This window comes from Ictidomys tridecemlineatus, chromosome 3 (genome assembly GCF_052094955.1).
Source record: "Ictidomys tridecemlineatus isolate mIctTri1 chromosome 3, mIctTri1.hap1, whole genome shotgun sequence".
Classification (NCBI taxonomy): domain Eukaryota; kingdom Metazoa; phylum Chordata; class Mammalia; order Rodentia; family Sciuridae; genus Ictidomys; species Ictidomys tridecemlineatus.
In genome coordinates this window covers 47,241,153-47,252,534 of record NC_135479.1, presented here as the reverse complement: position 1 = coordinate 47,252,534, position 11,382 = coordinate 47,241,153, and the positions used below count along the sequence as shown (strand labels likewise).

Below are 11,382 nucleotides of genomic sequence, written 5' to 3'. Positions count from 1 at the left end.
CTGTTTGGATCTTTCCTGTTGATTTGTAAAATAAATATGGAAAAGTAGAGTTTTAGTAAACTAGACCATTTAGAATTTAGTCAAATCTAAAATTATGTGTATGGGTTTGTTCTTTGTATGTTGATATTTATGTCTGAAAATGGATAGTATTAGAGCAATTCAAACCACAACTCATGTCTGAATTTCTCTTTGTTAGGGCATGCCAGAGCAGGGGGCTCAGTTGCCACAAACTTCAGGGTCCTCAAAGGAAAGCCAACGGAGCATCCTCTAGCTGTTCGGGGTGTCAACAAGTATTATAATGCCAGCACCTTGAAGAAGAAAAATCTCAGATTTCCTCCTACTGGTGAGACCTCAGACAGTGGTAAAAGACTGAATCCCATAGAAACTTGTGAAGCACTGATAGATTAAAAGATCATTTCTGGAAAAATAAAAGGATAAACTTTTATCCTACTTTCTCCTATGTAGATACTGCTTTTTGTCAACTGTCCGGATGGCTCTTGAACATCATCTGGAGACTGAGGATTTCATTGATCTCATAATTTTGTTAGAAATGGAATTGGATATGTTACATTTTTTTCCATATTTCTTATACATATATCAACATGGTAGTGGGATTCACACTTATTCCATGTTGTTGCATTTACTTGGGATTTTTTCCTCCTCAGGGCTTTAAATGATTTTCAGTTTAGAAGGAAAAAGTGTGGATTTCTAGACATGTTTATGCTAGAGATATGTTTATTGTCAGTGACATAGAACCAATTTTTGCTTTATAAATGCACAGACCTTGAAATAAAGAGTATTTTCTACTCAAAAATTACATGCAAATACTTAAAAATGAACATTATAACTAAAAGGATTTATACCTCAGAATTAGAATCTCAGTGGGTAAGAATTGGAATATACTGGATTTTTAAAAACAGTTTGTGTAAGGCAGCATCCGAATGAAGTCCAAGTGGTGCAGCTGGTTGAGCAATCCCTGGAATGTCTTTGGAGATTTAGTTAGATTCCCCTTCCCCACGCTGGATCACCTGCTTTCTCTTCTTTGCACTGTACTTTAAAAGATGCAAATTCATTTCTCCCATTTCTCTCTGTGTAGATTTTTTCCCGTAATGGGCACAAGATATATAACCAACCACAAGATATATAATTTTTATTTAATATGTTTCTGTTTCTAAAGTCATATATATAGTTTTCAAAAGTAATCTAAGTATGCAAAAATCATATGTGGTTGGATTAATTGTATTTAATATTTACATCATCACAAAGAGAAAGGCTATGTTCAAAAAAGAAGTAGACTTCTTTGCAAGTAATACTGATCTTGACTTTTTCTATAAATAACTTACCTGGTATCCTTAGGAAAAGGTCAGACTTTTACCTAGAACGTCTGTGTCAACTAGTAAGTTGCATTTTAAAAAGAAACGAGCCATGTCAAAAATAATTCTTATCCCAGTTGCCATGTTTGGTGGCTTTATATCCTTTTGCTCCTTGGTAGGCAATTCTCTGGAGAAAGTATCTTAAACAAGGAATGTTTTATTTTAATACAGCTTGAATGGGTATGGTTTTCATTACACTTTGGTGGGGGTGGGGTACCAGGGTTTAAACCCAGGGGCACTCAACCCCTGAACCACATCCCCACTCTGTTTTGTATCTTATTTAGGGGCAGCATCGCATTGAGTTTCTAGGTACCTAGCTAAATTGCTGAGGCTGGCTTTGAACTCAAGATCCTCCTGTCTCTGCCTTTTGAGCCACTTGAATTATAGGCATGGAATTACCAGGCCAGGACTCCATTACATTTTAATAACTTGATTGAAGTATAATTTACATACCATGAAATTCAATCATTGGAATGATCAATTCAGGTTTTTCAAAATGTATTTTTAAGGTTTCATTAAGATTATAGAGTTAGTAACTGAGTCTTATATAAATTCTTATTTTTATGTTACTATTACTGTCATATTTCTAGAGAAGTAATTCTACTTAAAAATGAAATCAGTTTTAAGACATTTCACTTGCTCCTCTTTTATATTATTTTTCTTTTTGTCATAGAAAAGTTTTCTCTGGTGAATTATTAAAAGTCCTTTCTCTTTCATTTTCAGAGAAGGATTGCTTCCCTTCTGGAACACCAGCAGTAAGTTGATGATTTATTTCTTATAGTTCTTGTTCTAATTAATGTAACCAAAAGAAATCTGTTTTTTTTTAAATTTCTAAAATAAGAGGTAGGGCTGGGGTTGTGACTCAGTGGTAGCGTGCTTGCCTGGCATACATGAGGCACTGGGTTCGATTCTCAGCAGCACATACAAATAAATAAAATAAAGGTTCATCAACAACTTTAAAAAATGTTTAAAAAATAAAATAAGAGGTAAAGAACTATTTAATGTTTCTAAATAGCACTCAAGAATATTTATCATATATGTTTATTTACTTTTCCATACTTCAGAAAATCATCTTTACTTTTTAATTGTATATATTGGAACCAGTGAGGTTTAATCATTTAAAAATTAGCTATGGAAAAAATAACTTCTTAAAGTTTGTTTAATAAAAAGAGACCTGGTCACATTTTAATCTTTGACTGTTCCTGGCTTGTCTTCCTTTGCTCCTGAACACAGCTGAACACCAAGGGGCCGGAAACATCAGCTATAGTAATGGAGGAAGATGATGGTGATGGAGATGTTTGGCCTTTCACTTCCCCAGGACATGGCCACATAAGACCAGTGAGTGACTAATGACCTGGTGTGCACATCTGTGCATGTGTGTTTGAAAAACACCTGTTTGTGTTTGACTTTCAGAGATAATTTCAAAAAGCCTTCAGGTTTAAAATATTTTACTATGAGAAAGTTAAGATTAAATTAAAATTTTTACCTAAAGAGTACTCATCAAAACCACTTTTTTGACAAATAAAAATCGATGGCTTCTTTAAAAGTTAGAATACTTAACTCACTGGGCTTTTTCTTTCCATGTTTTGCCCCCTTTTCCAGAGAGATCATCCATTACTCTGTTTTTTCTCTGTTTCATAATGTGGGTAACTCTTCTACCTAAAACTTAGATCTTTCCTCTTCCCCAGATTATGTATTTTATTTCTCATTTTGACATTTCTCTCAAAGCCTTGATGGCATTCTAAAGACAGTTGAGAGTGAAATTCCTCCCCAGCTGAGGAGAATTTCAGCAGTAATGGGCTCAGGTGGAGCCAGGGAGAGAAGTACTAAGGGGAATGGACTGTGATGTGGTGGCTCTGAGGACTGCTATTGGATTCCCATCTCATGACAGAAGGCTGTGTTTTCTATATTCCTTACAACTGGCTCCTTGAAGTGAAAGAGGGAGGGTAGGCATTATATTTGTGTAAAATATTTTGTGGAAATTAGTTATTTCAACGTCAAGATTTCTGGTCTTTTACATTTTATCTTTTTATGGAAAATGTTAGTTTTAAAGTGTGCTGCTATGTTGTTTTACTATTTTATCTTTCTAACTTTAAAAAATATATTTTGTTGTAGATGGACACAATACCTTTATTTTATGTAGTTATTTTTTCTGTGGTGCTGAGGTGTGAACCCAGGACCTCACACATGGTAAGCAAGCGCTCTACCATTGAGCTACACCCATAGCCCCTGTTATACTATTTTATATCTGGGCACACAGAGATTTTATTCATAGACCTGCTATTTTTCTAGTTATACTTTTTTTTTTTTTTGGCACCGTGGATTGAACCCAAAGACACTTAACTACTTAGCCACATTCCCAGCCCTCTTTCTTATTTTTTATTTTGAGACAGGGTCTCGCTAAGTTGTTAAGGCTGGCTTTGAACCTGGAATCCTCCTGTCTCAGTCTCTCAAGTTGCTGGGTTACAGGCATGCACTGTTGCATCCAGCTGCTAGTTATACTTTTAAATAAGTTCATGCTATGGCAAAGAAAAATGTTTCACATTTTTTTTCACTACATGATTTTTGTAAGTCTGAAAGTATGGCTTTCTTTAGAACAAGAGAAATAACTCAGTTTTGGTTAAAAATTAAGGAATTCTGAGTAGTGTACCAGTTAGAATATTTGAAAATATTTGTTTTAAAATCTCAGTCATGAACAATATCTCTGCATATTTCCACACAGTCTATAACTGATGCTCTTCCTGCACCTCTTGGTGATGCGACTGTGGGCAGTGGTGCCAAGAGAAAGAACACAAATTTGACCGATGAGGAGATTGTGGCGAAAATAAGTTATGTTATCTACTTTTCATATTATTTATGAATTAACATTTCTTAAAACATTTGACCCATGTCTGGGGATAGAGCTCAGTAGCAGAGCACTTGCCTGGTGTGTGCAAGGCCCTAGGGCCTTCCACAGCACTGCAAAAAAAAAAAAAAAAAAAAAAAAAAAGACCCAGTTGAATTGAAATATATACCTTTTATTTTAGCTTAAGGCAGAAAGACTGTTTCTTATAGGAGTAATTGCTTCAATTCAAATGTAGTGAGCTGGGCATGGTGGCATATGAATATAATCCCAGCAATTTAGGAGACTGAGGCAGAAGATTTCAAATTCAAGGTCAGTCTAGGTGACAGTGAGACTCTGTCTCAAAATAAGATATAAAGGGCTGGGCATATAGCTCAGGGCTAAAGTGCCCCTAGATTCAACCCCCAGTACCACCCTCAAAAAGTGAAGGCAAAATATTATTCATTTTGTTTGCTATTGCATTTGAAGTCAGTCCCTTCGGGAGCAATACTATTTCCTATGAGCCAAATGTAAAGGGTATGAACGTGGTCATAGTTGGAAACCTTATCAAAGGAGGTTTGTATATATTTGTCCAGACCTATAGCTTTTCAAAATAGAAACATTTAGTCATAAAATATATTCCAAGGAAAAACATATTTTCCAGGTCTCTTTAAAATCACTTAATATCGCAGTGGCCTGAATCAAGCATTATAAATAATGTAAACAGTTCCAGGAAGGAGGTAACAATAATGTCTGATAACAAGCCCCCACTGACTATAGTTATAAAGAACAATGTGATGTAAAAGCTCAAGGAAAAATACTTTAGAGATGGGTGTTATAAGCACTTACGTTTTTTTGTTCTGGATTCCTCAGTATTTTCCAATACAAAACTGCTTTAACTGTGACATCCTAGGGATATTTGTATATAGGGCTGCTGCTTTAAAAAATAAACTAAAATAGTTTACTGTGACCTTTAGTTATCACATCCCCTGTCTTTATGCCCTTAGCTTCTTGGCTTGAATCTTAGTAGTTAACTTGAGATTGAATACCTACATAAAATTATTTATGAGTTTCCTTATATGGCCCTATCTTCGTTTATCTTGAGGTAGTGAGAAAAATTTTTTTTATTATTGTTGGTTGTTCAAAACATAACATAGCATGAGAAGAAGACCAACATTAAACAAGGATGAGAGGTGGGAGGGAAAGGGAGAGAGAAGGGAAATTGCATGGAAATGGAAGGAGACCCTCAGGGTTATACAAAATTACATACAAGAGGAAGTGAGGGGAAAGGGAAAAATAATACAAGGGGGAGGAATGAATTACAGTAGAGGTAGTGAAATTTTAATGTGATTTGCTTATATTTTGACTTACTGGTCATAAGAATTCACACTAGGATTTTATATCCAACCTCCTAATTTTACCATTTCGTCGTCATTATTTTGAACATTGCTAAAACAGACATATGATTATTCCATAGTAGAGTAATGTCTGTAGTAGGAGGTGGATTCCTAAATATATTGAAAGAAGATATCCTGGAATAATCAGAAAAGTCAGTTAGGATAATTCATTTGACTATCACTTATTTATTATTACTGATAGTTGTTTCATAATTAAAGTATATAATACATGCAGTGAGGAAGAAAAGTAGAGTGCAGAATTTCCCATGAATTGCTAAGTTTTTGTTTGTTTTTGATCCTAGGGATTGAACCCAGGGGTGCTTTACCACTGAGCTTCACCCCAATCCTTTTCAGTTTTTTTGTTTGGAGACAGGGTCTCACTGAGTTTCCAAGACTGGTCTCCAGCTTGTGATTCTTTTGCCTCAGCTCCTGGTTATTTGGGATTTCAAGCATGTGCCACCATACTCTGCTGGAATTGCCATTTGGAAAGCTGTACATCCTGAGAATCCCCTTAATTCTCAGGCAGACTAGAACATTCAATTGTTCTGAAATGTCATGATGTTTGAGAAAGTGATTAGTTAGGAGTCCCAACCTAATGGAGAGTATGTGTCTTCTTGTTTCGAACACACTTTTGCTTTTCTTAAGTTTTTTCAGAGTTTTGTTTGGAGCCATTTATTGTTGAAACTTGATGTGTTTGAAAATGACTATTTTAAAATCAGTAGAGTTTATTAAAAGGAATCATGATACTAAAATTAATTTGTTTTTAAAATTCTTGATTGAAAGAATTCAATGTTGTTTTTGTTTAACAAGGAACTATGGTGAGCATCGCAGACCCTAAAACAAAATACACAAGATATGAAAAAATTGGACAAGGGTAAGTGTTTATGATTGTATTGTTATAATATTCACTACTTACTGGGTATTCAGCATGAGCTCTCTTCCCTCCCCACCAAGGACATTTAACACCTACTGTATTCTATGAGTGGTACCTTAGGGGATTTGTGTAAATACATAATGCAATTGTTCAAAAACCTTACATGTTAGCAATGACTTTACATCATTGTTTCTTCTTGAATGTTATTTCTCATAGATGGTAAGGTGTTATTAAATGGAAAAGTTGCCCATGACATATTTAAAAGCCAACTTTATTGCAGGATTATAGGCCATCAAAACTCTTGACTTGGGGCTGGGTATGAAGTTCAGTGTAGAGCATGTGTCTGAATTACATGAGATCTTGGCTTTTGTCCCTGGCATTGCAAAAACAAAAGCAAAGCAAAGCAAAGCAAAAACCCACACATTGATCTGGGCTTGCTGGTGCACACCTATAATCCCAGCAACTCAGGAGGCTGAGTTAGGAGGATGGCAAGTTTTCAGCCAGCCTCAGCAATTTAGTTAAAACCTAAGATAAAAAGGGCTGGGGAGTTAGCTCAGTGGTAAGGTACCCCTGGGGTTCAATCCCCAGTACTAAATAAATAAATAAAACCCCAAAATGTTTTTGAATCCTATTATTGAGTATTAGTCTTTGAGTCTGCCCCTCTAATTCAGTAATTTGTTTTTAAACTATGCTAAGCTCTTTCCTTTATTGCTTGAGAGCAAATGAACATCTTGAATTTTTATTGTTACTAATCTCTAGAAAATGTTCTGTGAACTTAGAAAGAATAGTAGGATTTAGAATGAGAATTTTTGGAAACATCCTTAATTTCTTTTTTAACAACTAAATTCAGTTCAGCACTGATTTTAATAATAATAAAAGTTGAAAATCCCCTTAATATTTTAAGCATGATAATATGTTGAATAATTAATAACGAGTGAATAAGAATCATGCCTATGTATGTAGATAGGTATCAGAAATCCAGATGAATTATTTATTAGTTTGTTTGTGATCCTGGGAATTGAACCCAGAGGCGCTTCACCACTGAGCTAGTTTCCCAGCCCCTTTACAGGTGTGTGCCACCATGCCCAGCCAGATGAATTTTTAAAAGCAAATTGTAGAGAAATACCTGAACATTAACTTCATAATTGAAAGTATAAGAAAGCGCTTGGAAAGTTGCACATCAAATACAGCATGAACACCCAATGCAGGTTCCCTGAGGTGGAGGGAGAACGCTGCAGGCAAGGGCACACCAGAAACTTCCAGGTGCACTTGATTGTTTCTTAAGCAGGGAGCTGTCAGAATGAGTGTCTGTTATTCACTCTTTTCTTTATCTTTTCCCCTATATTTTTGTAGGTCTGAAATATTTCAAATCAAAGTTTTGGCTACAAGGATTGTCTCCTCTTTTCCCTTTCCTTTTCCTGTTTTTAAGATGCTACATCTAAAAATTAACCGTGAGAAGGGTAAAGTTCTTGGCTATTATAAATGGCAGTGATTTAGAAATCTGAATTCTGACTGTGTCTTGTTTCCCCTAGGTTTTCTGGTACGGTTTTTATTGCTATTGATGTGGCTCTGGGGCAAAAGGTAGCAACTTTTTCATACTTCTAGATGTTCTATTAGCTTTTTGTTTAGGAGAAAAACTAGATAAAGCTCAGCATAATCAATAGGAATATACTTTTTAATTGGATATATGTTGCAAGAATTCATCTATAAACATTATGCATCATATGTGCATGTGTGCATATGTATATGTATATGCATACGCATGTAGGTGTATGTTTGTGTGTGTGTTTTGTGTATGCATAAAGATATTTGAGTGTCACTGATGTTTCAAAACAATAACCACTAATTTTCTTAATCTGATAACAGCTGTTTAACAAAAACAAAATGATCTAGGAAGCATAATATTTAATAATAAAACTTTAGAAAAATATGCTTAAACTTATGGAAAATTTTAAAAAAAGAATTAATCTATTTAATTTTATAGCCATTCTCACATGAGGGTGAACAAAGAAGGAATTATGTCATAAATAAGCAAATATTTTTTAAAAAAGTTTTCCCAGGTTGAAGTGAAAAGAGGGTTAATTCCTGGCACTGGACTGATCTTAGGTTGGTTAATCAACTTCAAAATAATTCTGAACATATTTAGGGTTCAGGTAGTATAAAACACTGAGCATAGTCAGTGTGCAAGTGAAAATACTAATTATTTGTCAGTTGTAATCTCACTATGTAATATCACGTGTTACTATAAATTAGTGACTGGTTGGTGTTTGTTACTTTCTAAGAGAACTAGGAAAACCATTTTTTTTTCAATTCTGTTTCCATTATAGGTTGCGATTAAGCAAATTGATTTAAAGAAACACCCACAGAAGGAACTGATCCTTAATGAACTTTTGGTGATGAAAAAACTAAAGAATCCCAATATAATTCACTTCTTGGACAGGTAAATATGTTTGAAGTTCTTTTAAACATTAGGATAAAAATATGGAAATTTATATAGTCTGGTGGTTCAATGGAGGCTAGCCACTTTGAAGTGTCAATAGTGAAGAGTAAACTTAAAAGAGAAAGAGGAGAGGTGAAACTAGCCTACTCCAAGTTAGAAGGATATTACTGTTACAAGGATATTACTTGGCAAGTGAGACAAGGCAGCTAAATGAAGCACATTGCAGATGATTTGTATATTCATGCAAATGGTCAGAAGCCAAATCATTTAAGAAATGGTCAGCTGGGATTCATGTCTTAATCCACAGAGCTGACCAGCAGTCAATTCTTAAACATTTAGATCAGTTTTTATTTCAAATGCTGTTCTTTGTGTACAAATTGTATATGTTTGTCAAAAGGTCATGTAGGCCATGTGTGTTGGTCCATGCCTGTAATCCCAGGGACTAGGGAGGCTGAGGTAGGAGGATCATGAGTTCAAAGCCAAAATTTAGCAAGGGCCTAAGCAACTCAGTGAGACCCTGTCTCTAAATAAAATACAAAATAGAGCTGGGGGTGTGGCTCAGTGGTTGTGTACCCTGAGTTCATTCCCTGGCACCCCCCCCACCAAACAATAAAAAATTCATATAGATTAGCAATTGATGTTAAAAAAAGAAAAAAACAATGGAAAACTAAGTATACTATTAATTTTTTTAAAGAGAGATAAATTTTTAAATATTTATTTATTTTTTTAGTTTTCGGTGGACACAACATTTTTATTTTATTTTTATGTGGTGCTGAGAATCGAACCCAGCACACAGCATGCCAGGAGAGCACGTTACTGATTGAGCCATATCCCCAGCCCCCTATTAAATTTTTTAAAAACATTTATGAAATATACGAATGAAAGATAACTGGTAAAAAAATGATAATAGCAGTTGTATTAGAGGGTTACAGGTGATTTTCTTCCATATATAAATTTATTTATTTATTTATTTATTTTTTTTAACACTCTGGGGCAGTTTTATTTTTTAATTAAAAATTGGACTGCAAGTGTAGATCAATGGTGGAGCAGCGATCAGCATGCCTGAGGCCCTGGGTTCAACCCTCAGAACATGCACACATCACATACACATGCACAATTTAAAATTCAATTCCTTGACAGGTGCAGTGGTACAAATCCCAGTGACTAGGGAGGCTGGCCTCAGCAACTTAGTGAGACTCCATCGCAAAATAAAAATGAAAAAGGGTTGGGGATGTAGCTTAGTGATAAAGTGCTCCTTTGTTAAATTCCCAGTACCAAAAATAAATATTTTAATTCCTTAAGCCCAGTATCCATATTTCAGGGGCTCAATAGCCAGATGTGGCTAGAGAAAACAATTGCAAATGTACAATATTTCCATTATCTGGTTGTATGGCACAGCCCTGCAAGGGGCTTACAGAGTGGTCAGTCTTTGGGCTCTGGATTCGAACAAGGTCTGGGTTAAAATCCTTTATGGTTATTTCACAGCTGTAAAATTTGGCCGAGTAATTGACAATTCTTTGAGCCTCAGCTATAGAAGTAAGGAATTATACCATTGCTCCTCCTTAAGAGTTTTGGCAAGCATTCAAAGAGATAGCAGATATGAGGGACTTTGCTTGAAGGCATATTAAATTCTCAAAAGTCAGGAGCTTCAGTGTCTTAATAGGCCCAAATCCTGGATTCTGATTTCTCAGGGCTCCATCCAGAGTCAGCCTCTTCCTTGGGAAGTTGTTAGTCCTTCTCCAGCCCCTGCCTGGAGTATGCCTGGAAGTGCAGCTGTTTCTTCTTTTGTCTTTCTGTCTTCTCAGTCTTTGGGCACAGAGCTGCATCATCAGCATTAGGAGACGCTAGATCCGATTCTCTGAGTATTTCCTTCCAGAGCATCAATTTTCTCCACTGGGCGGGCGCAAGGACCTCCTCTTCTTGTACTGGCGGGCGATCGGCGGGGGCAGCTGGGGTCTCAGCCCTTCCATTTCAGCTTTTCAGCTTCCCCGGTAGCTCGGGAGCGGCTCCAGCCTTAGAAACGCCGCCGGCCCCGGTTCCGGCTTCCCGGCTCTGCCTCCACGGAGCCCGGAGCTGCAGCGGCTCCTCCCGGGGCCTCTATAAATTTATTTAGGATGGAAAAATGATAATATATTTTGAGACTTCAGCCCGAATCATGGGGTCTGGGGGTCTACATTCATGGAAATAAATTTTTAGGTACATTTCTCTGCTTTTTAAAATAATATTTCAAGTCAGCATGGAATGTTAGTTAAGATAAGCCATAGGCATTGTAATCGTTAGAATTTGACTTCAGATGCTGATTCTGTCACTTTCTATGTGATCTTAGATGAGTTACTTCACTGCTCCAAGCCTCTGTCTCTGTATCTGCAAAACAAAACCAAGAATCCTTATGTGATAGGATTATTTTGTTTGGAAAACTCCAAAATATACACCAAGACTGCTATTATGGGCAAACTATGACTTAAAAATAATAATGA

At 35.9% G+C, this 11,382-nt stretch overlaps 1 protein-coding gene across 3 annotated transcripts in view; it reads left to right on the top strand.

The window, feature by feature from the left end:
* Window positions 1–232: 232 nt before the first annotated feature.
* Window positions 233–11,382, top strand: part of LOC144376144 (palmitoyltransferase ZDHHC19-like) — a 75,311-nt gene continuing 64,161 nt past the window's right edge. For 2 of the 3 annotated variants that reach the window (XM_078042666.1, XM_078042663.1), the window contains exons 1-6: window positions 233–343; window positions 2,097–2,128; window positions 2,607–2,711; window positions 6,402–6,465; window positions 7,998–8,046; window positions 8,793–8,905. The gene's annotated coding sequence lies outside the window, so the exon portion shown is untranslated. Of the gene's footprint in view, window positions 344–2,096; window positions 2,129–2,606; window positions 2,731–6,401; window positions 6,466–7,997; window positions 8,047–8,792; window positions 8,906–11,382 lie in introns of all 3 variants that reach the window. The other variant, XM_078042664.1, reaches the window with a different exon arrangement.